This window comes from Ornithorhynchus anatinus, chromosome 4 (assembly GCF_004115215.2).
Source record: "Ornithorhynchus anatinus isolate Pmale09 chromosome 4, mOrnAna1.pri.v4, whole genome shotgun sequence".
NCBI lineage: Eukaryota > Metazoa > Chordata > Mammalia > Monotremata > Ornithorhynchidae > Ornithorhynchus > Ornithorhynchus anatinus.
In genome coordinates, this window is record NC_041731.1 from 104694055 (window position 1) to 104720861 (window position 26807).

The following is a 26807-nucleotide window of genomic DNA, read 5'->3' on the forward strand; positions in this document are numbered from 1 at the left end:
CCTTTGAGAGGGCAGTTTCGGTGGAGTGGAGGGGACGGAAACCAGATTGGAGGGGATCCAGGAGAGAGTCGAAGTTGAGGAATTCAAGGCAGCGAATGTAGATGACTCGTTTTAGGAGTTTGGAAAGGAAGGGTAGAAGGGAGATAGGACGATAACTGGAAGGGGAAGTGGGGCAAGAGAGGATTTTTTTAGGATAAGGGAGACGGGCATGTCTGAAGGCAGAGGGGAAGAAGCCATTGGAGGGTAAGTGGTTAAAGATAGAAGTTAAGGAGGGGAGGAGGGAAGGGGCGATAGTTTTTATAATGTGAGCGGGAATGGGGTCCGAAGCACAGGTAAAGGGGGTGGTGTAGAGTTTTAAATGAAATCTTCTCAGCCAACAGTGCACGAAGCATGCTGGGAGCTGGGATCCTGGGAGCTGTGCTAGGGAATGGCTGGTTCTCGGAGGATTCACATAGATCCTCTTAGATTCTTTTGCCATCAGTTCCTTTGCCTCCTACCTCATTGCTGTGGTTGTCCCATTATTCTCAGTTCTGATTCCCCTTCTATTCTCAATCTCCACCCACTCTCCTGGGGACCTCATCCACTACCTCAGGTTCAACCTACCACTTCTAAATCGAAAACTCCCAAGTCTACCTCGCTAGTCCTGACCTCCCTCCTTCTCTGCCATCTCACATTTCCTCCTGCTCATAGAACATCTCTATCTAGATGTTCTCCTGACCCTCAAGTGCAACACGTCCAGAACAGAAATCTTACCTTCCAAATCTTCTCCTCCACTTAACTTTGCCGTCACAAATGACAACTTGCCAGCCTCTCTTTTGTTCAGGCCTTTGACCTTAGATTCCCGCTTAAATTCTGAGTCCCATATGGGAAAGATTCTGGGATTGACCTGATTTTATTGTATCCAACCGAGCATTAGCACAGTGCTTGACTTATAGTAAGTGATTAACAAATCTCACAATAAAAATAATATCTGTCCCCAAATTCTGCTGGCTCTTCATTCACGTAATTTCCAGACTCCGTCCCTTTATCGCCTGTCCAATGGCCACCACAGCGACCATGAGATTTGTCATACCTAGGCTCGATGAATGCATTAGCTTCCATGCTGCTCTCCCTGCCTCCAACCTCTCCCATCTCCAGTCCATACCTTCTTCACTCTGCTGCTCAAATCGTCATTGTGAAATCTTATCCTGCACTTATCCCCTGCCCCGACTCCTCAAAAAACCCTCCAAATGGTTGCCTGTTCATCTCCATGTCAAGGAGAAACTCCTGACCATTGGCCTTTAGACATGCTCTCCAACTCTCTCCTCTCTTCTTGCCCTCGCTCTTTTCCCACTGTATCCCAGCTCACACTCTCACTCCTCTCCAGCTCACCTACTCTTTCTGCTTCATTCTCATCTTTCAACATGGTGTAGTGGAAAGAGCTTGGGCATGGAAATCAGAGAACCTGGGTTCTAATCCCAATTCCACCATTGTTCTGCTGTCGAACTTTGGACAAGTCATTTACCTTCTCTGTGCCTCAGTTCCCTCATCTGCAATTTGGAGATTCAATACCTATTTTCTCTCCTGCTTAGACTGAGCCCCATGTGGGACCTGATCCTCTTGTATATACCCCAGCACTTTGTCGAGTCCTTGATAATAATGATAACAGAGATGGTATTTGTTAAGTGCTATGTGCCAAGCACTGTTCTAAGCACTGGGGTAGATATAAGGTTGTCCCGCGTGAGGCTCACAGACCTAATCCCCATTTTTCATGTGAGAGAACTGAGGCAGAGAGAAGTGAAGTGACTTGCCCAAAGTCACACAGCTAAGTGGCGGAGACAGTATTAGAACCCACAACTTCTGACTCCCAAGCCCAGGCTCTTTCCACTAAGCCACGCTGCTTCTCCATATACATAGCAGTGTGGCTCAGTGGAAAGAGCACGGGCCTGGGAGTCAGACGTGATAGATTCAAATCCCAGCTCTGCCGCTTGTCAGCTGTGTGACTTTGGGCAAGTCACTTCACTTCTCTCTGCCTTAGTTAATTCATCTGTAAAATGGGGATGAAGACTGTGAGCCCCACCTGGGACAACCCGATTACTTTGTATCTACTCCAGCTCTTAGAACAATTCTCGGCACATAGTTAAGTGTTTAACAAATGCCATCATTGTTATTATTATATACTTGATACATAGTGAGTGCTAAACAAATACCACAGTCATCTCTTCTACTGCCAACTCATTGCTAATATAATAATAATAATAATAATAATGTTTATATTTGTTAAGCGCTTACTATGTGCAGAGCACTGTTCTAAGCTCTGGGGGAGATACAGGGTAATCAGGTCATCCCACATGAGGCTCACGTGAGGCCCCATTTTACAGATGAGGTAACTGAGGCACAGATAAGTTAAGTGACTTGCCCACAGTCACACAGCTGACAAGTGGCAGAGCTGGGAGTCGAACCCATGACCTCTGACTCTGAAGCCCAGGCTCTTTCCATTGAGCCACGCTGCTTCCACCTTGAACTCCTTACCCCTTTCCATCCAAGACAAGAGATCCTCCCTATATTCAAAGCCCTTCTAAAATCACATCTCTTCCACAATACTTTGAGAATCGATTGCTAATGCCAGTTGATAGTGCAGGGAACTGAACAAAGACTCGCGAACCTCGATGATACACAGAGGATTTAGCTCCACTCTAGGGAATTCATTAGTGCCCTACCTACCCTACTGAGATTTCTTTTGTCTCTGAGGATTTGGCTGGCTTCACCAGATAATAGATACCCTCCAATATCTTCAGCTGATGAGAGGCAAATCACTCTTGTGAATCTGAAGTCAAACAGAACAGACCAAAATGCATCCACAAGGTCATGATCACCTCCACTTCCTGCACTTTGGCCAAAAATTCTTAATGATGTTTTTCCCTCTTCCCCTCCTACTCAATCTCCCTTGCATTTGCAACTAGGGCTAGAAGTTTTTAAGTGTTGGGAACTGTGCCTCAAGAGGAAAAAATAAGCCTTCGTGGTTTTTAGAGGTACTGAACTCTTGAAGGGGATCTGGACTGACTTTCAAAGAATCAATCAATGGTATTTATTGAGCATTTCCTGTGTGCAGACCACTGTACTAAGAACTTGGGACAGTATAATACAATGGAGTTGGCAGGCACATTCCCTGTCTTCCAGAAGCTGACAGTCTAGAGCTCACAGCCTTTATCCCTAAAGGGGCTCATGTATAAGTAGGAGGGAGACTAGATATTGAATCTTCATTTTACAGATGAGGAAACTGAAGCACAGAAAAGTCACTTGCCTATGGTCACAGAGCAGGCAAGTGGCAGAGCCCATGCTTTTCCAAGACAACTTTCTCACTTTTTTACATCAATTATTATTATTATTATTTTATGAAAGTTAAGCTAGTTCATTTTTCTTAAAATAAATCAAGCATACCTGAATAACAAGGCCAGGTGGGGCATATGGAAGTGTAATAAACAAAGTACTATCTGGTCTTTTCTCTGCTGGCAGGGTAAGCCAGTTATTTATTCTTTCACTTTCAATTGAATGTTTTTGCCTAGGAACAGCAGTACTGAGAGTCCCTTGATATCAGGGTCAGGTTTTACATTGTCCCCTACAGGATAGGGAGTTTGTTTTTTTTATTTCCTATTTAGCAGATTAATTGGGCATTTACAGAATATCAAAAATAGGGGTTAAAGTCAAGGCCATTATAATCACTTCCTGATGAGATGCTAAATCTGGTTACTTGACAGGTATTCAGCAGTACAACTTTTTGACTGAGTTCAAGGTTTAATAATCATATTATTCCAGGTACCAATAAATCAAATACACAAGAAGTATATGATAGAGATCCAGTAACCATTTAGAAAGACTTTCCTCCGGCACATATATTCCTCAAAGCCAAAAATCGAGACGTGATTTCTAGTCCATAAACTCGTTGTGGGCAGGGATTGTATCTGTTGCCTCATTATATTGTGCTCTCCCAAGTGCTTAGTACAGTGCTCTGAATGCAGTAAGCATGTAAATATGATTGATTGATTGATAGATGCACAGTGTAGGATTTTGTTCATTAGGTTGGAGAAAATGCCAGATTTGGGGAGTAGTTGTACATCCTGGGAGAATCTGGTTTGCAATTATGGTTTTCCTCCCTTTAGCCCAGTGAAGAGTGCTAATCCTCTTCTTTAAGAAATACTTCAAGTGGCACTTCATGGTAAGGCTGTGGTAATAGAAATGTCCGGTAAGATTAAAGTGAGCACTGACTTTGGCTTTCTTCCACAGAGTTTAGTACTCCGGAGCTCACAGAAAGCGATTGAATTGTCAGTGATGATGTCATCCTAGGGAAAGCTTTAAAAGGCTCCAAAGTCTAGAGACACTGAAGCTGTTGAAAAAGACAGTTTCTGAAACAGGTGAAAATGGGTTTATGATTTTTTTCTGTATTAAGCTGACAGTGTTGTGATGAAAGGCGTCATGACGGATTGTCGGAAAACCGTATGCCTTGGATCAAGTTTAGTCAGGCCATTCGGGACTACGATACAGCCAAAGCTCAGCTGTTGTGAATATCAGGATGGGTTGACTTTAAAAGGGTCACTGGTTGAAGAAAAATGCATTTAACTTGCGATATTCCACTAAGGGATGGAATGTTAATATCACTGTCCAGTGCTAGCTATAAATTTAGCTTTGAGAAAGGCAAACAAGGGAGAAAGAATAAGTCTGTATGTTTGTGTGCCTACTTGTGAAACTATCAGAGTACTTATATCTTCTTAATTAAACTGCATTGGGTACTTTCAAGAAAATATATTGTGATTTTTTTTTTAAATAGGGAAGTAGCATTGTCTAGTGGTTGGAGCACGGGCCTGGAAGTCAGAAGTTCTAATGCTGGTTCTGCCACTTGTCTGCTGTGAGATCTTGGGCAAGTCACAACTTCTCAGTGCCTCAATTCCCTTGTCTATAAAATGGGGATTAAGATTATAAGCCCCATGTGGGACATGGACAGTGTCCAACCCAATTATCCTGTTTCTTAGAGCTCAGAGCAGTGTCTGGCTCATACTAAGTGCTTAACTTAAAAAAATGTAGATCCAGAAAGGTGTTTAGCCCTTACGAATCATAAAAGCTCAAAATAGTTTTTTCTGGTGTTCAGCAAATTTGTTTGCCTTATTCTAACATAGAACAAAAACTTGAATTCTAAAATGCTAAGCAGGAACAAAGTTCTTTTTTTAAAAGTAAATGAATTAGCAGTACCATTTAAGTCATGTTTTTCAACTTCATCGCAGACTGAAACATTAGTCGTAATGATATGAAGCAGTTTCTGCAAATAAAGGATGAGATCATCTAAAAACCACATTTCGCTTTTGTATTTTCTCCTTGGATTTGAAATATGATTTATCTGTTTTTGGAATGATTATCTTCCTGATTGCAGCCTCCAAGTGTAAGGCCTTCCTTTTTGTCAGATGGCTCATCCTCTATCGTTTCTTTTTTGCTCCTTAAAAATCAAGGACCCTTTGAACTTTTAATTTCATATCTTCCAAAAATTTGATTTTCTCAAATCAGAATTGTCCTTCTTATGCCCTATTACCACATCTGCACGATTGTCCTTTTCCATCTAGAAAATAGTTTCCATACTGTCTCCCATTTTCAACATCCCATCTGCTCCTCTTGTGTCCCTTTCCCCTCCCGCCTTCACTTTTTACCCTGTCCTAACCATTATTTCTCATTTACTTTCACATGTTGATGGAAAACTTTTAACTAAACACATCTGGAAGCCACAACTTTAATCTACAACTCAGAAACATCTCCAACTCTACATCAAACCCTTTCTTATCTTCAGTTGAGCATACCTCTCCACATGACTCTAATTGAGTGTTACTTCTTTTGCTCCTTAAGTCTGGACTTTCTAAATATCCGTGAATAACGTTCACTCTTTTATGAACATTTTAACTGTGCCATATTTTCTTCCTCAATTCTACAATACACCCCAGCTTTTCCCCATATTATCCAACCCAAGGTCAATCTATCATTCATTCATCGATGGTATTTATTGAGCACTTACCGTGTGCAGAGCACTGTACTAAGAACTTATTCCAGACTGTAAATCCATTGTGGGCAGGGATTGCCTCTCCTTATTGCTGTGCTGTACTTTCTATGTGCTTAGTACAGTGCTCTGCACACAGTAAGTGCTCAATAAATACAAATTAATGAACTTGAGATAGTACCAAAAAATAGTTGGTAAACACCATTGCTGCCCCTATGGAGCTTTCATTGTAGTAGAGAAAATAAACATGAAAATACATTAAAGATAGGGGAAATCCCTGTTCTCACCTCCCACCTTCTCAACCCAAAGTTCTGATTCATTCATTCATTCAGTTGTATTTATTGAGCGCTTACTGTGTGCATAGGACGGTACTAAGCACTTGGGAGAGTACAACATAACAAAAAAACAGACACATCCCCTGCCCAGAAGGAGCTTAGAGTGTGGAGTTCTGATGACTGATAATGTCCTATTGTCCCCATTATTTACTCATTTTTAGAAGGAAGACATTTCTCTCACTTGATCTATTCTCTCCCTTAAAGTGAAGTTCTCATTCTTGTACAGTGATTTAAATCGTAATTAACTTTGGTCACTTTTGCTTATTACCTTCTGATTCTTTAAGAAACAGAGAAGAGAATAGCTGGAGGGGGAATCAACTCCATAAAATCCTTATTTCATTTACATCACCATAGGTGTGAAGATAAACCACTGAGTGGCAGCAGATCTATCAATCAATTATTCAGTCGTTTGCACTGAGCGCTTCCTGAGGCAGAATACTGTACTAAACACTGGGGAGAGTACAATGTAACAATTTAACAGACACAATCCCTGCACACAATGATCTTGCAGTTTAGAGAGGGAGACTGGATGGCAGCAATTCAATATGCACTACAAGCACAATATAAAAATATAACAGAGTTGATAGACACATTCCCTACCCACAAAGAGCTTACGATTCGGAGGGAAGAACTTATGGGCTAGAGGGTAGACGGAAGTGGGCAGGCAGCCATTAGGAATGGGATGGCTCTTTTGTTATGGTATTTGTTATGGTACGTTATTTTTACAGTGGGAGAGATAAAAATTAATTAGGTTGGGCTCAGTCCAAGTATGGAGGAGAGCAAGAGGACTGAAACACAGAGAAGTGAAAAGACTTGTGAAATGATCACATAGAAGGCAGTTGGCAGATCTGGGACTAGAACCCAGATCCTCTGACTCTGAGGCCTGTGCTCTTTCCACTAGGCCATACTGAATAGAGGCTTTCTCTGGTCCTGGTCTCCTCTGTGGGCTCTTCCTCCCCCTCCCATCGCCTAACTGTAGGGATTCCTCAAAGGTCAGTTCTTGGCCCTCTTCTATTCTCCATCTATACTCACTTCCTTGGTGAACTCATTTGCTCCCATGGCTTCAACTATCATCTCTATGCAGATGACACCAAAATCTACATCTCCTCCCTGGTTCTCTCCCCCTCCCTCCAGACTTGTATCTCCTCCTGCCTCCAGGACATCTCCACCTGGATGTCTGCCTGCCACCTAAAACTCGACATGTCCAAAACTGAGCTCCTTATCTTCTCTCCCAAGCCCCGTCCTCTTCCTGACTTCCCTGTCACTGTGGATGGCATGACCATCCTTCCCGTCTCACAGGCCCGCAACCTTGGTGTCATTCTTGACTCGGCTCTCTCGTTCACCCCACACATCCAATCCGTCACCAACGCCCGCCGATCTCACCTTTACAATATCGCCAAGATCCGCCCTTTCCTCTCCATCCAAACTGCTATCGTGCTGGTACAAGATCTCATAATATCCCGGCTGGATTATTCTGTCAGCCTTCTCTCTGATCTCCCTTCCTCCTGTCTCTCCCTGCTGCAGTCTATTCTTCATTCTGCTGCCCGGATCATCTTCCTGCAGAAACACTCTGGGCATGTCACTCCCCTCCTCAAAAACTTCCGGTGGTTGCCTATCAAACTCCACAGGAAACAAAAACTCCTCACTCGGCTTCAAAGCTCTCCATCACCTTGGCCCCTCCTATCTCACCTCCCTTCTCTCGTTCTACTGCCCACCCTGCACGCTCTGCTCCTCTGCCGCCCGCCTCCTCACCGTCCCCCATTCACGCCTGTCTCGCTGTCAACCTCCGGCCCACGTCCTCCCATTGTCCTGGAACGCCCTCCCTCCTCACCTCTGCCCAACTAACTCTCTTCCCCTCTTCAAAGCCCTACTGAGAGCTCACCTCCTCCAAGAGGCCTTCCCAGACTGAGCTCCCCCACTTTCCCTCTGCTCCCCCTCCACCCTCTGCTCCTCCTCCTTTCCCCTTCCCCTCCCTTCAGCTGAGCCCCCTTTCCCACTGCTCCTCCCCCCTTCTCCTCCCCTCAGCACTGTGCTCATTTGTATATATTATTTATTACTCTATTTATTTTGTTAATGAGGTGTACATCCCCTTGATTCTATTTATCATGATAATGTTGTCTTGTTTTTGTTTCGTTCTGTTTTGCTCTGTGGTTTGTCTCCCCCGATTAGACTGTGAGGCTGTCATTGGGCAGGTACTGTCTCTATCTTTTGCCGAATTGTATATTCCAAGCGCTTAGTACAGTGCTCTGCACATAGTAAGCACTCAAATACTATTGAATGAATGAGTCGTTCGCATCTCACAAACCTGCAACCTTGGTGTCATCTTTGACTCCACACACCCTATCTCACCAACACCTGCTGGTCTCACCTTTACAATATCGCCAAGATCTGCCCTTTTCTCTCCATCCAAACTGCTACCTGTTGGTACAAGCTCTCCTAATATCCCAACTGGATTATTGTGTCAGCCTCCTCTCTGATCTCCCATCCTCCTGTCTCTCCCCGCTCCAGTCTATACTTCACTCTGCTGCCCAGATTATCTTTCTACAGAAATGCTCTGGACATGTCACCTCTCTCCTCAAAAACCTCCAGTGGTTGCCCATCAACCTTTGCATGGAACAAAAACTCCTCACTCTTGGTTTCAAAACTCTCCATCCCCTTGGCCCCTCCTACCTCACCTCCCTTCTCTCCTTCTTCAGCCCACCCCATACACTCCTTTCCTCTGCCGCTTACCTCCTCATGGTGCCTCGTTCTTGCCTGCCCGTCGTCAACCCCTGGCCCACGTCCTACCGCTGTCCTGGAATTCCCTCCCTCCTCACCTCTGCCAAACTAACTCTCTTCCCCTCTTCAAACCCCTACTGAGAGCTCACCTCCTCCAGAAGACCTTCCCAGACTGAGCCCTCCCTTTCCCTCTTCCTCTCCTCCCTTCCCCCTTCCTCCTACTCCCTCCCTCTGCTCTTCCCCTTCCCCTCCCTGCAGCATTTGTGTGTATTTGTATGTATTATTTATTACTCTATTTTATTAATGATGTGTATATTTCTATGATTCTATTTATCTTGATGGTACTGATGCCTGACTACTTGTTTTGTTTTGTTGTCTGTCTCCCCACTTTACACTGTGAGCCCACTGTTGGGCAGGGATTGTCTCTATCTGTTGCCGAATTTTCCATTCCAAGAGCTTAGTACAGTGCTCTGCACATAGTAAGCACTCAATAAATACAATTGAATGAACGAATGAATGAAGGAGTCAGAATGGAAAACAGTGCCAGCTACTGCAAATGGTGGCTGCAGGCAGAAAGCAAAGGACTCTCGAGCCTAAAACGAAAGCAAGTGTGGATGTCACTATCCTTCGTGCCAGACTTTTCAATTGCCTGTGAGCACAGAGATGCTTGATGTTCCACCTGTGAACATCAAGAGTAAATACCTATTGATTTGGGCCAGTAAGCAACATGGCTCAATGGAAAGAGCCCGGGCTTGGGAGTCAGAGGTCATGGTTTCTAATCCCAGCTCCGCCGCTTGCCAGCTGTGTGACTGTGGGTGAGTCTCTTAACTTCCCTGTGCCTCAGTGACCTCATCTGTAAAATGGGGATTAAAACTTCGAGCCTCACGTGAGACAACCTGATCACCTTGTATCCCCCAGTGCTTAGAACAGTGCTTTGCACATAGTAAGCGCTTAACAAATACCGACATTATTATTATTATTATTATTATCCAAACCTCATTAGGCTCCCTGTCCAGTCATGAACTGACAGGGACCAGCGCTTAGTACAGTGCCTGGCACATAGAAAGCACTTAACAAATACCACAGTTGTTATTATTATGATGATTGCAGATAAACCCAGGTTCGGAAAGGACTTTGGTGTGATGGAAAGTTTTCTGGTGGCCCAGTGGCTGCCTATGCCTACGCAAGCAGATCAGGGATTCGAACCCAGTGAGTGTTGGAAATTGGATTTTTTTTTTTTTTGGACTGCAGCAGGCATTGCTCAGATTGGGTTTCAGTGCTCCTGCAAGTCCACCGTTGTTACGTTGCCTGGAGAGATTTAGTGGCTTGACCAGAAAGAGAAGCATCGGAAAGGAGGGTGGGCGTGGAAGACTGATGATGGGACCCTAATCCCGGCCCCACCGCTTGCCTGCTGTGTGCCCTCGGGCAAGTCATTTACTAGACTGCGAGCCCGTCACTGGGCAGGGATCATCTCTATCTGTTGCCAAATTGTATATTCCAGGCGCTTAGCACAGTGCTCTGTACATAGTAAGCGCTCAATAAATACTATTGAAAGAATGACCTCCGACTCCTAAGCCCGTGGTCTTTCCACTGAGCCACGCTACTTCTCAATTGATTGGTTGATTACCTGAGGCTCCCAATCTAAGGGGGAGGAAGAATGGATATTCAATCCCCATTTTTCAGAAGAAGAACCTGAGGTATGGAGAAATGAAATGACTTTCCCAAAGTCACTCAGCACGCAAGCGGCGGAGCCAGGATTAGAATGCGGATCTTCATATTCCCAGGCCCCTGCTCTTTCCATTAGGCCACACCACTTCTCTTGCCCAGCTCTGACTTGAGGAACAGAGAGAGCTGGAACTCAGATCTTCTGATTCCCAGTCTGGTATACCTCCCATCAGTTCTCAGTAGCATCCAGCCTCGCTTATCTCTAATGGGAAGGCAGTGAGGGGTAAACAAACTCAACATGAAAGCTTTTAATTAATTGGTAAACAGTACTGATTAGCAAGGCCAGAAATGCTTAAAACAGACAATTTTCAGCAACGAAATGAAGCCAACTAGCAGTTTTTTGTAGTCAGAGTTACATTTAGTGCAAAACGTGATGGATTATATGTTTATCCTGTATAATTAATTAAAAATTTAAGATGTGCCTTTCAAGATATTTCTTAACCACTGCAGTTTGGTGCTAAGGGACAGTGTGTTTGTGAAATGTGTTGTAACTTGACAACATGAAGTTGTCAGTATGGTGACTAATTCTTTTCCCCAGCTCTCACTGCCACCGAGGGGACAGGACAAAAGGAAGCGATTATATAAAAATGCTGGCCGGTAATGCTCATTTGTGAGGGAGTGAAAATAAAAATATTAATAATAACTTTGGTATTTGTTAAGCGCTTACTAGGTGCAGAGCACTGTTCTAAGCACTGGGGTAGATACAGGGGAATGAGGTTGTCCCACGTGAGACTCACAGTCTTCATCCCCATTTTACAGATGAGGGAACTGAGGCCCAGAGAAGTGAAGTGACTTGCCCACGGTCACACAGCTGACAAGGGGCAGAGTCGGGATACGAATCCATGACCTCTGACTCCCAAGCCCGGGCTCTTTCCACTGAGCCACGCTGATTCTCTAAAATAATAATAATATTATTATAACTATAATAATTATTATATAATAATAAATGATAATAATTATGATCAATCGATCAATAATATTTATTGAATGCTTACTGTGTTCAGATTACAGTTCTAAGGACTTGAGAAAAAACAACAATAATAATAATAACTGTGGTATTTGTTAAGCATTTACTATGTGCCAGGCACTATACTAGGTACAAGGTAATTGGGTTGGACCCAATCCCTGCTCACAGTCTTAATCCCCATTTTCCAGATGAGATAACTGAGGCACAGAGAAGTGAAGTGAATTGCCCAAGATCACACAGCAGACAAGGGGTGGGATCAGGATTAGAACCCATGTCCTTCTGACTCCCAGGCCTGTGCTCTAGCCACGTAGCCATGCTGCTACACGGAGTTGGAAGATGCAATTGATATACACGAGGAGTTTATAGCCTAAAGGGGGAGACAGACATTGAAGTTGATTAAAGAGAAGGGAGATGGTATAGCGATATTTACGTAAGTATAGGCTGGGGTGAGATTCAAAATGCTTAAGGGGTACGCAGCCGGTTGCAGATTCGACATCGACACAGAGGTGAGGATGGACAGAGGAAATGAGGGTGGAGTCAGGGAACTCCTCTTGGAGGAGATGTGATTTTAGGAAGGTTTTGAAGGTGAGGAGAGTTGGGGAATGCCAGATCTGAAGTGGGAGGGAGTTCCAGGTCGAAGGGAGGCTGAGAACGAGGTGTTGGCAGTGAGATGGGTGAGATTTAGGTACGGAGAGAAGCTGCGTGGCCTTGTAGACTGAATACAGGCCTGGGAATAAGGAGGACCTGGGTTCTAATCCGGATCTGCCACTCGTCTGCTTTGTGACCTTGAGCAAGTCACATAACTACTCTGTGCCTCAGTTACCTTATCTGTAAAATGGGGAATAAGACTGGAGCCCTATCTGCTACAGGGACTGTGCCCGGCCCGATAAACTGGTATCTACCCAGCCCGATAAACTGGTATTGGGGAAGCAGCGTGGCTCAGTGGAAAGAGCGTGGGCTTCGGAGTCAGAGGTCATGGGTTCGAATTCCGGCTCTGCCACTTTTCGGCTGTGTGACTGTGGGCAAGTCACTTAACTTCTCTGTGCCTCAGATACCTCATCTGTAAAATGGGGATTAACTGTGAGCCTCACGTGGGACAACCTGATTACCCTGTATCTCCCCCAGCTCTTAGAACAGTGCTCATAGTAAGTGCTTAACAAATACCAACATTATTATTATTATTGTTATTATGGCTTTGTGGATAGAGCATGGGCCTGGGAATCAGCAGGGCCTGGGTTCTAATTCCCGCTCCGCCACATGTCTGCTGTGTCACCTTGAGCAAGTCACTTCACTTCCCTGCACCTCAGTTACCTCATCTGTAAATTGGGGATTAAGAGTGTGAGGGACTGTGTCCGACCTGATTAATTGGTAATTAAAGCGCTTAGAACAGTGCTTAACCCATAGTAAGGGCTTAACAAGAATGATAATGATCATTTTTAATATGGAGAGCCATCCTGAAAGTTAAGGACGGGCCAACTTTCATCCCTAACTTTTCCTTTAGAGGTCCATCGTGTTTAACAAATACCAACATTATTATTATTGTTATTATCTACCCCAGTGCTTAATCAGTGCCTGGCATATAGTAAGCGCTTAACATATACCCTTAAAAAGATAAAAGAGTAGGTTAGTGTTGGAGGGAAGTGTGCCCATGGTAATACTATGCATATCAATTTACTCTCTATTACTTAAGCACTTGTTGTTAGAGGTGGTATTTATTAAGGGTTTACTATTCATTCAATAGTATTTATTGAGCGCTTACTATGTGCAGAGCACTGTACTAAGCGCTTGGAATGAACAAGTCGGCAACAGATAGAGACAGTCCCTGCCATTTGACGGGCTTACAGTCTAATCGGGGGAGACGGACAGACGAGAACAATGGCAATAAATAGAGTCAAGGGGAAGAACATCTCGTAAAAACAATGGCAACTAAATAGAATCAAGGCGATGTACAATTCATTAACAAAATAAATAGGGTAATGGAAATATATACAGTTGAGCGGACGAGTACAGTGCTGTGGGGATGGGAAGGGAGAGGTGGAGGAGCAGAGGGAAAGGGGGAAAAGAGGGTTTAGCTGCGGAGAGGTAAAGGGGGGGTGGCAGAGGGAGTAGAGGGAGAAGAGGAGCTCAGTCTGGGAAGGCCTCTTGGAGGAGGTGAGTTTTAAGTAGGGTTTTGAAGAGGGGAAGAGAATCAGTTTGGCGGAGGTGAGGAGGGAGGGCGTTCCAGGACCGCGGAACTATGTGTCAAGCTCTGGGGAAGATACTGGATAATCAGATTGGACACAATCCCTGTCCCACATTGGACTCACTGTCCAGGGGAAAGATATTTAATCCCCTTTTTACAGATGAGGAAATGGAGGCACAGAGAAGTTGAGTGACTTACCCAAATTTATGGGGCAGGTAACGAGCAGAGCTGGGATAGGAATAACGAGCAGAGCCGGGATAGGAATCCAGGCCTGCTGGTACCCGGGCCTGTGCTCTCTCCACTAGGCCACACCGCTTCCCTCATTCCCGGTATCCTAGCTGCACGGACACGGACTCTGTTCCTTCATTCTCTGCAGAGCCTGAGAATAACCGAAGAAGGAAGTGGCTCTAAGAGCTGGGTCCTCTAGAATGTAAGCTCGTTTTGGGCAGGAAATATGTCTGCCGTATTGTTATATTGTACTCACCCAAGCGCTTAGTACAGTGCTCGGCACACAGTAAGCACTCGATAAATAAGATCGTCTGACTGGCTGGATGAGCAGAGGTGGGACTAGAAGGCACACACTCCCCTATTCTGCAGGCCGCTGGCTTCTTAGAGAAGCAGCGTGGCTCAGTGGAAAGAGCCCGGGCTTGGGAGTCAGAGGTCATGGGTTTGAATCCCGGCTCTGCTACTTGGCTGTGTGACTGTGGGCAAGTCACTTCACTTCTCTGTGCCTCAGTGACCTCATCTGTCAAATGGGATTACCCGGTATCTACCCCAGCCCTTAGAACAGCGCTCTGCACATAGTAAGCGCTTAACAAATACCAACATTATCATTATTATTCTAAGTCTTCAAACATTAACTTCCACCCTCCCACTCACATGCTTACTGGTTAATCTCCCCTCAGGGGTATATGCATCTGCTTTTTCTACTTCCTCATTTCTAGATGCTCCTCCTTAATGCTCCTGAGACAAATGAACCCCAACTTTCTGGTAAGGTCACTGTTCTTATCCCCATTATCCTTTCTGGTATTCTTTGGCATTGCTGACCTTCTTCTCCTCCTCTCTGACCATAGTTTTACAGATATGGCACTTTCCTGATTTTTTTCCTATCTCTCCAACTACTCCTCAGTTTCCTTTTCTCACTTTTTAAGGATGGATGTCAGACGTTAAAGTGTGAGACCTCTATTCTTCTCACATTACACTCCGTCTCTCAGGACTCACTTTCTTCACGGGGAATCTCAACCAGCAACGCTATGCCAGTGACCCCTTAACCTGCATCTTCAGCCTTGAAATCCCTACAGTTCTTTAGTGCCAAGTTTCTTTCCTGACTTGGGGACATCTTCAGTCCTACTGTCACCTTAAACTTAATAAATCTACTAACTCTTCTGTAGTCTCCCATAGGCTTAGCACAGTGATCTGCACAGGGTAAGTAAGTATTTAGGGAAGTACTTAGAGAGGTAAGTACTCACTCTAAGTACAGTAAGTACTTAGAGAAGCAGTGTGGCCTAATGGAAAGAGCATGGGCCCGGGAGTCAGATGATATGGGTTGTCCGAGGATATGGGTTCTAATCCCAGCTCTGCCACATGTCTGTTGTGTTTGACCTTGGGCGAGTCACTTAACTTCTCTGTGCCTCAGTGACCTCATCTGTAAAATGGGGATTAAGGCTATGAGTTCCATGTGGGACTGGGACTGTGGCCAACCTGTTTACATGTATCTACCTCAGTGCTTAGAAGAGTGCTTGGCACATAGTAAGCACTTAACTTTAAACCTGATTACTGTAACTAAACCCAACCTGATTACTTCTATCTACCTCAGTGCTTAGAAGAGTGCTTGGCACATAGTAAGCACTTAACTTTAACTTTAAAGCTCACCTCCTCCAAGAGGCCTTCCCAGACTGAGCTCCCCTTTTCCCTCTGCTTCCTCTACCCCCTGCTTCACCTCTCTGCAGCTAAACCCTCTTCTGTCCCCTTTCCCTCTGCTCCTCCCCCTCTCCCTTCCCCTCCCGTCAGCACTGTACTCGTCCACTCAACTGTATATATTTTCATTACCCTGTTTATTTTGTTAATGAGATGTACATCGCCTTGATTCTATTTATTTGCTTTTGTTTTAATGAGATGTTCATCCCCTTGATTCTATTTATTGCTATTGTTCTTGTCTGTCCATCTCCCCCAATTAGACTGTAAGCCCATCAAAGGGCAGGGACTGTCTCTATCTGTTACCGATTTGTACATTCCAAGCGCTTAGTACAGTGCTCTGCACATAGTAAACGCTCAATAAATACTATTGAATGAATGAACTTAACAAATACCGTAATTCTTATTCTTTTGAATGCCACTGATTGATTGATGGCTAAAACTAAACTCATCTTTCCTCATAAAACTTCTCTTCCTTAGTTTTTCATCACTGCCAGCAATTCTGTCATACTTCCTAACCCACACAGATGCAAATTTAGCATCCTTCATTACTCTTCCCTGTCATTTTCCCATTCCGTTCTCTGTTTATGCATCCCACAGATTCTGCCTCTGTAATATTTCATGCATCTCCATCTCCCTTTCCTCTCAATCAGTCATCAATAGTCTTCATTAAGGACCTACTATGCGTGAATAGTGTACTAAAGCCTTTGGAGAGTACATAATCCCTGACCTCAAGGAATTTGCAGTCTATTAGTGGAGACAAACAACACTAAAATAAATTACAGATAGAAGGAAGGAGAAAAAGTGGGTAGGATGAGAAGCAGGGTGGTCTAGTGGATAGAGCATGTGCCTGGGAGTCAGAAGGACCTGGGTTCCAGTTCCAGCTCTGCCACCTGTCTGCTGTGTGACCTTGGATAATTCACTTCACTTCTCTGAGTCACAGTTATCTTCTGTAAAATGCAGTTTAAGACTGTGATCGCCATAAGGCCCATGGACTGTGTCCAACCTGATTATCTTGTACCTAACCCAGTGCTTAGTACAGTGACTAGCATAGAATGAGTGTTCAACAAGCACTGTAAAAAAGGTAGATGAGTGAAAGTCAATCAATCAATGGTATTTATTGAGTGCTTACTGTGTGCAGAGCACTATCCTAAACCTTTAGGAAAGTGGAAGCAGCATGTCTTAGTGGAAAGAGCATTGGCTTGGGTGTTCATTCATTCATTCATTCATTCATTCATTCGTATTTATTGAGCGCTTACTATGTGCAGAGCACTGTACTAAGCACTTGGGATGAACAAGTCGGCAACAGATAGAGACAGTCCCTGCCGTTTGATGGGCTTACAGTCTAATCGGGGGAGATGGACAGACAAGAACAATGGCAATAAATAGAGTCGAGGGGAAGAACATCTCGTAAAAACAGTGGCAACTAAATAGAATCAAGGCGATGTACAATTCATTAACAAAATAAATAGGGTAATGGAAATATATATAGTTGAGCGGACGAGTACAGTGCTGTGGGAGAGGTGGAGGAGCAGGGGGAAAAGGGGAAAAAGAGGGTTTAGCTGCGGAGAGGTAAAGGGGGGGTGGTAGAGGGAGTAGAGGGAGAAGGGAGCTCAGTCTGGGAAGACCTCTTGGAGGAGGTGAGTTTTAAGTAGGGTTTTGAAGAGGGGAAGAGAATCGGTTTGGCGGAGGTGAGGAGGGAGGGCGTTCCAGGACCGCGGGAGGACGTGGCCCGGGGGTCGACGGCGGGATAGGCGAGACCGAGGGACGGCGAGGAGGTGGGCGGCGGAGGAGCGGAGCATGCGGGGTGGGCGGTAGAAAGAGAGAAGGGAGGAGAGGTAGGAAGGGGCAAGGTGATGTAGAGCCTCGAAGCCTAGAGTGAGGAGTTTTTGTTTGGAGTGGAGGTTGATAGGCAACCACTGGAGTTGTTTAAGAAGGGGAGTGACAGGCCCAGATCGTTTCTGCAGGAAGATGAGCCGGGCAGCGGAGTGAAGAATGGACTGGAGCGGGGCGAGAGAGGAGGAAGGGAGGTCAGAGAGAAGACTGACACAGTAGTCTAACCGGGATATAACGAGAGCCCGTAGCAGTAAGGTAGCCGTTTGGGTGGAGAGGAAAGGGCGGATCTTGGCGATATTGTAGAGGTGAAACCGGCAGGTCTTGGTGTCAGAGGTCATGGGTTCTAATCCTGGCCGCCACCACTTGTCAGCTGTGTGACTTTGGGCAGATCACTTAACTTCTCTGTGCCTCAGTTACCTCATCTGTAAAATGGGGATTAAGATGGTGAGCCCCACGTGGGACAACCTGATTACCTTGTATCTACCCCATAGCTTAGAACAGTGATTGGTACATAGTAAGTGCTTAACAAATACCACCATTATTATTATTATTACAGTATAATAGAGTTGGTAGACCTGGCCCCTGCCTACAAAGAGCTTACAGGCTTCAGGCTGGATTCAGACATTAAAATAAATTATAGATAGGGAATCTTAATAATAATACTAATGGTATTTGTTAAGCGCTTACTATGTGCCAAACAATGTTCTAAGTGCTGGGGTAGATACAAGGTAATCAGCTTGTCCCACAAGGGGCTCATAGTCTTAATCCCCATTTTACAGATGAGGGAACTGTGGCACAGAGAAGTGACTTGCCCAAAGTCATACAGCTAAACGGTGAAGCTGAGATTAGAACCCACGACCTCTGACTCTCACTGACTGTGCTTTTTCCACTAACCCACGCTGCTTCTCAAGTAGTACGGTATTTAAAACAATAGGTACGGAAGTGCTAGAACTGGTTGTGAATAAATAAATGAGTAGGTCGGCAGAATTGCAGAAGGTATAAATGGGGGATACAACTTGTGGTGAGGATAAAATTAATCAGGGAGGGCTTTTGGGAGAAGATGATATTTCAGAAGGGACTTGAAGATGGGGAAAATTGGGGATGGGGGAGTACCTGGCAGGAAGGAGGGGGTGCCAGCAAGAGACAGGAGGGATGAGGATGAAACACAGTGAGTCATTTAGCTTGAGAGGAACTAAGAGTGCGAGCTGGGGCAAAATGGGAGGGGAAAGTGGATTGGAAGGAAAAAGAGAGATGACAGAATACATTCAAGCCAATGGCCAGGAATTACTTCATGATGTGGTAATGTACAGTGGGCAAGACTTGAGGAGGACAACATTTGAGAAACTATCTTTAATTTATTTATTTATTTATGTTAATGTCTGTATCCTCCTTTAGACTGTGAGCTCAGTGTGGGCAGGAAATATGTCTATTTATTGTTATATTGTAATCATAAAAATAATGATAATAGTACTTGTAAAGTGCTTACGATGTACACTGGGATAGATACAAGTTAACCAGGTTGGACACAGTCCCTGTCTCACATGGGGCTCACAGTCTTCGTCCCCATTTTACAGTTGAAGTAATTGAGGCACAGAGAAGTTAAGTAACTTGCCCAAGGTCACACAGACAAGTGGTGGAGCTGAGATTGGAACCCAGGTCCTTCCGTTTCCCAGGCCTGTGTTCTATCCACTAAGTGACACTGCTTCTCATGCTCTTGTACTCTCCCAAGTGCTTAGTATAATGCTTTGTGCACAATAAGTGCTCAATAAATACGATTGAATGAATGAGTGAATGAATGAATGAAGAGCCCAGAATTTACCACAGTGCTTGGCAACCAATCAATTATCTTCCCCCCCAAGACCCTGTCCTCTCCCTGACCTTCCCGTCACTGTGGACGTCATTACCATCCTTCCCATCTCCCAAGGCCATAACCACCGTATCATCCTTGGCTCCGCTCTCTCATTCACCCCACACATCCAATCCGTCACCAAAGCCTGCCGGTCTCACCTTCACAGCACCACCAAGATCCACCCTTTCCTCTCCATCCAAACCGCTATCGTGTTAGTAAAATCACTCATATACCAACTGGATTACTGCATCAGCATCTCCCAACCTCCTATCTCTCCCCGCTTCAGTCTATACTTCAGTCTGCTGCCCGGATTATCTTTCTACAGAAACGTACCGGGCAGGTCACCCACCCACCTCAAAAATCTCCGGTGGTTGCCTATCAACCTTCGCATGAAGCGAAAACTCCTCCCTCTTGGCTTCAAAGCTGTCCATCCCCTTGCCTCCTCCTACCTCACCTCCCTTCTCTCCTTCTCCAGCCCAGTCCACATACTCTGCTCCTCTGCCGCCACTAACCTCTTCACTGGGACTCGTTCTCGCCTGTCCCACCGTCGTCCCCTGGCCCACGTCCTACCTCTGACCTGGAACTCCCTCCCTCCTCAGATCTGCCAAACAATCACTCTTCCCCCTTCAAAACCCTACTGAAAGCTCACCTCCTCCAGGAGGCCTTCCCAGACTGAGCCTCCCTTTTCCTCTGCTCCTCCTCCCCTCCCCATCGCTCCTACTCCCTCCCTCTGCTCTATCCCCCTTCCCACCCCACAGCACTTGTTTACATATTATTCTATTTATTTTATTAATGTTGTGTATATATCTATAATTCTATTTATTTATATTGATGGTATTGAGACCTGTCCACTTGTTTTGTTGTCTGTCTCCCCACTTCTAGACAGTGAGCCCACTGGGTAGAGATTGTCCCTATTTGTTGACAAATTGTACTTTCCTAGCTCTCAGTATAGTGCTCTGCACAAAGTAAGCACCCAATAAATATGATTCAATGAATGACGGAATGAATCAATTAATTAATAGTATTTATTGAGCCCTTATTCTGCATGGACTACTGTACTAAGCACTTGGGAGAGTACAATAGGGTAAGTAGCCACCATCCATGTCCTCAAGAAGCTTAAAATCTAACTGGCACATAGTAAGCATTTAATATCATCATTATTTACACTGCTGTTCCTGGGTAAAAGTAGTCCCTTAGCTTTCACTGATGTTTCCAGACTTGAACTTGGAAGAATTTTATCTGAGTTGCGAACAGTTTTGAAGGCACTTGAACAGGGCTGGACTTTCATCTTAATCCAAGTTATTCCAGTGTGATGGGCAGAGGTAAACCTTCAACCCTGACTCAGTTGGCACCACTCTATGCTTTTAAGGTCTTGATGACTTTCTTTGTTGTTTTAGTTATCATACGCTGTCGAGTCATGTCTGACCCATAGCGACACCGGGGATACATCTCTTCCAGAAAGCCCCACCTTCATCTGCAATCATTCTGGTAGTGTATCCATAGACTTTTCTTGGTAAAAACACGAAAGTTCTTTACCATTGCGTCCTTCTGCACAGTAAACCTAAGTCTTCGCCCTCGACTCTCTCCCGTGCCTCTGCTGCCCAGCACGGGTGAGTTTTGCCTTGTTGCAGATGGCCTTCCACTCGCTAGTCACTGGCCAAACTAGGAATGGAATGTATAGGCCTCTGCTTGGCTCTTCCTCCGTAGCTGAGACCGGCAGAGTACTGGAAACTCTTGAGGTGCAACCCTGACTTTCTTTGAGCAGGCATATGTTCTGGTCTGCTGGTGATGTCAAATGCTTTTGTAAAATTTACAAATCCATCAGTGGTATTTATTGAGTTCCTCTTGGGTGTTGTGCTAAGTGCTTGGGAGGGCACTAGCAGCAAAAGACATGTGCCTGCCATCAAGAAGCTTACAACATTTTGAAGGAGACAAGCAAAGATGATTTGGAGAGAATAAAATCCAGATAAAGAATAAAGATAAAACAGGAAACACCACAAAAAACATCAGGACACAACAGCTACTTCAGTAAAATGTTTCCCAACGATGTGTACTTTTAGCTCCTTAGCAGCTCTCCATTGTCTGCGCCAATCAACAAGCCATCTTTCCTTCAGTTTATCCTTGGGATAATATTTGGTGCCATTCCCTTTATCATAATCACCTTTTTCTTGATCATCATCGCCATTCTTACAAGACAGTTAACATCGCAGCAGAAGTCTGTCTGTTCATCAACTAAGGTTTTATGTGCAAATTCCTGATGGTGTCAGAGAGGGAGAGACTTGTTTCAATTCCCCTGTGAAGAAGACATCCAGAAAGAGAAAATGCTTATAGTGCCAGGATTTCTGGTTTTTATTTGATTAAACAAATTACATATTGATTTATTTAGGGTGTTTGTTACAAGTTATTTCTACTTCAGGTTTTCACAGAAACGTCAGATAATATGTTGTATTTAAAATGGTTTCTCATATATTTTCTACTTAATGACTTGTAACATTGAAAATTGCATTCCCATTGATTATTCTTCTCAGGGAGATAATTCTCCCTTCTGAGTTCCTGATACCATGATCTTTCTTCACTTCTGTCAATAACATTATAACTTTAATCTTTTAACCTCATGATTTTTTTTATTCAGAACTTGTAAAGATGAACATTTAGGCCCACCTGTTTACATCACAATATATCACCCAACATATATCACCTAACCTCTTTTCACCTAAAATATTCCCCTCTTATTGGTTTCTTCTTTCAAAATGCAACGCATGGAGCGATCAAATTAAGAGGGTTTTTTTGTCTCTGCCCCTAACATCGAGACCTATTTGTCAGTTGCTCAGTTGAGCCGAGTCTGTCTATTCATGAAATTGGTAGAAACATTTAATTGAACTGTCGCTCAGTCAGGGTCCCATTTCAATTAACGGATTAATTTTCCATTTTCATTCACTTGGGAGAGTCTTTCTGGGATCTAACATCCTCTACCAGGTCTTGGGGAAATGGGAAGAGCCGGGATATTGTCCGCTACATCCGCCCATGGAAATCCTCTAAACACAGTGAGCCCTTTGTGCTATCTGCAACATGGACCTTCAGTCAATCAGTGGTATTTATTGAGCATTTAATGTATTGCCCAGCACTGTACTAAGCATTTGGGAAAATTCCCTAGAACAGAGTGGATAGATGCAGATCTCTGCCCACAAGGAGTTTGCAGTCTTCAGGGAAAGCTAACACGTTCATTTGGATGCTAGTTCACATAAGGCTAGTTCCAGGCTTCTGGAAAACCCACAATGTTTCCCTCTATCTGGGTCTTTGGGAGTTAAGTTTTCAAGTTTCAGTGCCTGGCAGGCAAGAAGTCCTGCCTGGTGCTTTAGCCAAAGAACAATGAGATTTCCAGATGTGGTTGCCCTAAAATATATATAAGCAGAGCCTTTCCAACTAAAGAAAGACCCTGGATTACCATAAGCCTGTCTCACCGGTCACATTTGAATGTAGCAAGATGCATAAATTGAGTGCCGATCTCACAGGCAAACATTTCAAGCCTTTGAAAAGCAAGCAGACAGATCAGTTCTCCTCCTGACACTACCTGTGTAGTGGGTTGAGCCATGGCTTCCCTCAGACTTACAACTTTGCATCAAAAAATGACCATAAAAAGGACTTCCCCTTTCTTCTTTTTAATAAAAATGAATCTTTTTTACTCCTTACTTTTATTCCTAAGACTGAAATGCCTTAATTTAGGGGTATTCCCGGTGGATAAAAAACAGTCCAAAGGTTACTTGGCATTGTTTGAAAACCACATGGAATCTGTTAGAAACATTTTGACTGGAGCACTCTTCTGAAAGTAGTCAGCAGGAGTGAAGGTTTTACACCAACCATCAAAAATGATAAACAGTTAATTTCCAGAAAACGGGGAAGGGGGCGTAGATGCTATACAGTGAATCTCTTGGGTAAAATGGTTAATTTGGAGAAAGTGTGAAATAAACTAATTCTATGTCACAACAAAAGTGTTTTTCTTTTTAAATTAGAAATAGGGCCCTTTGGGGAGCCGAGATGGATATGCAGGTTCACATTCATCGCCCTTTGAACCATTTGGTCAGCAGCTAAAATTTCAGCTTAGTTCTGCTGCTGGTTTAGGTCGGCTAGTCTCAGACGCTGTGTTTGGGCTCAAACCAAGTATTTGTATGTGTTTGTGTGTGTATGTCAGGGTGGGAGGGAGACCGGGGGGAATTGGATTATTTACGACTCCTGCCTTGTGGACCCGTCATCTTTTTTTTTTTATAGATAGAGGCAATAGATACGTTTATCCAATATTATTTTGTTTTTTTAAAAAAAGCATTCAGGACACCCAAACCGTCTTCTTCCACTGAGCCAGACTTTTAAATAGCAGAGTTAGGTCCGTCACAATTGGTGACTTTTTCCACCAACACTTTCTATATTAAAAAACAAATTTTCCAAGTGTCCATAAATGAAAAACATCCAAGAATGGGCTCCAATTGGCTTTTAATTCGCTGTAAATTATTTAAAGCAGTTCAGTGGTTTGTAATTAGCAATTTAATTAGTGTAAATGGCACATAAAATGCTGTATCAAAACAGATTGTTTCTGTTCAAAAGGACATTTTTTACTTTAAAAATCAAATCTATTTGTAGTTCTTAGAGTGGGATCAGTTCTGCTCTTTCACCAAGAGAGAGCAACATAAGCACGCTTTACAAATTTGCTTGCCAGGAGCCATTTTACACTGTAAGCAAGAGCTTACAATCCGCCTTACTTAGAATCTATTACTTTACCTGGCTCTGTGGTTGATGGATGTAATGTAGTTATTAGTTAGGGTTATGGCTGTTGATGATGTATGCTTTATGGATCGTATTTTGGTCTCAGATGTTTTCTGTGCACAATATGTTTCTTCATTCATTATGGTTTCACTTAGGGTACATGTTTATGTGTTTGCTGAAACATCGCCCCTCTTTCCTGTCAGAAATATCTTTCTACGGGAAACTATTCCTTAATGGATTTTCCCCCAGCTGAAATAATTAAGCTACAGAATTTGTGGGATTCTCAAATTCCTTTTCAGGGAAGCTGTCAGTCAAGTTTCAACTACTCTGAATGAACTGGTGATTCCCCAGGATTTGGATGGGAAGATTTACGAGCGTAAAATGGAATGACAACCTGTGTTACTGAAACTCCGACTTAAGCCTCAAAATAAACTTTGGTGAATTCACCGATAAAGTTGAGACTGGAGAGTGCATCGTAGTTAATTATTTCGGGCTTCGTTTCATTAAGCTGCTGCTTAATTCTTTCAAAGACGGTCTTCCCCGAAGAGATTTTTGAACCTCAGTAAAATCCGCTTTCGTGAGCTTGCGGTAGCTAAATATTATTCACCTACGGTTTCTGCGGAATGGGAGAAGCGCCTGCAGAGTAGATCAGTTAAGTCTTGATAAGGCCAAATCTTAAAAATGTCAGAAGCATGATTCATTATTACTTAGTCCACTTAGATATTACCCGTAGAGCATGTGCTTGTTAGCCTCATGGGCCATTTCAGAGAGTCGTAGGAAAAAAGCCTAGAAGAAATGGAAACAATGAATGCAATAAGGTAATGCCTTTAAGAAAGTTGAAAGTTAAAAGAAAAATATTTGTTTTCTTAAACTGAATGGGTCAGCAATTTATATCGTCTCGAAGTTTGGCTGAAACAGTATGTGTTTCCAGCTGCGTGCAGATTTAACAGAAAGGGCTGTGGGTTATTGGATGGTTTTTACAGCCTGCTCTCAGGAATGTTAGCTGGCATGTGTCAGGAACCTGAATGGCAATACGAGGCACTGAGACCCTCTGCAAATTTTCCTCTACTGCCATGGACTGCCCTCGCTCTCTTCACACCAACCTTTTGACAAAAATGGTAATTGCCTATACAGACTCCACGCCTAATTCGCTGCTTGACACGGCTGTCTCAGATTTGCCGAACAAAGAGCTGCCTGCTCTTCGAAAGACTTCTGAAACGGCATGTAATGTCTATCTGGGTCCCTCACGGTGAAATTGTATAAATGGTTAAATAAAAAATATATTTTAAGGCATGTATTTTACAAAAATAAATCAAACGAAAAAGTTACACTAGCTGTTTTTGAGGGAAATGTCAGTCTTTCCTGTGAAACCTATTAATGTCTTGAAGGTGGTAGGTGAATTATTAAAAATCCTGCCCTTATGGGAAGAGTTTCTTGTTTGGTTGTTTTGAAGCTGCTTTGATACTTTTACAGTGCCAAAGAGTCACTAGCCATCCGCCCCCCCCAACACACACAGAAGGAGAAAGGCAAATAAAAGTCTGACGATGTAACACTCACGTAGCAAAAGGGGTGTCGGTGGACAGGGAGAGGGAGGAAGAAGCGAAGGAGAGACACGCGGGAACAGTGGCAGTGTAGGCTGGTTTTAAACAGATTCTGACCCCATCCATTTTTAGTCTTCCTTTGCGAAGCCAATTTAAACTAAACTCAGACTTAATTATCTCTCAATACTTTTGGTGTGATTGCAATCCGGTGATTCATGCTTACATCACCCCACCTACTCTCCTTTTTCTCTCCGAAATCTTTCATTAAAGCAAGAGTTTTCTCACCACCATCCGTACCAAGCTCAGAAATGAAGTGGGTTGCCATGATAGGCCCCTCCCCCCCAGCCCCATCCGGGATTTCACATCTGGGACTGAAGGAACATCTGGTCAGCTGCAAGACTACCTTAGCCAGACACCGTCCCACAGATGCCCAGAGAGTCTAGCCACTTAAGGCAACCGTTGGATGGCTATTGTCCCTTACCTTCAATACCTATGAAAAACCCTCACCTCATAAATTGTGTCTGGTCAAAAACATTTTCAATGTGCCTTTCTTCTGGATAGGCAGATTCGTCCCTTTTCTTTTAATAAAGAGTGATCTGTACTTACTCTTCTTTCCAGACCACTCTCTGATGAGACGTCTGCCTACAGCGGGGATTCTAGTGAAAATCGAATTTCTACTGCATCGTCTCTGCTTGATCCTCAGCCTTAGGTCGAGGCAGATAGGGCTTGGGGGGCTGAAAGCAGAGATCGTAGTCGGTAAAGAACCCAAATTAAGGCTCCACATATCTCCTCCCAAGCAGGTGGGAATAGAAATATCCAAACCGAATTCTGCAGTATGAGAGTCATAGCTTCAGAATAGAGAAGCATTGTCCATTATGCTAGTTTTTGCAAATAACCATTTCGATGCACTTGACTTATAATAAAATATGTGAGACAAGAGAGGGCCAGGCTTATGTGCATTTGGGTGTAACC

General features: G+C 43.9%; 1 protein-coding gene across 1 annotated transcript in view; it reads left to right on the plus strand.

The window, feature by feature from the left end:
• TTLL7 (tubulin tyrosine ligase like 7) overlaps nt 1-24724 on the plus strand; it is a 238548-nt gene extending 213824 nt beyond the window's left edge. The window contains exon 22 of the transcript XR_003758890.2: nt 24594-24724. The gene's annotated coding sequence lies outside the window, so the exon portion shown is untranslated. The remainder of the gene's footprint in view (nt 1-24593) is intronic.
• Nucleotides 24725-26807: the final 2083 nt, after the last annotated feature.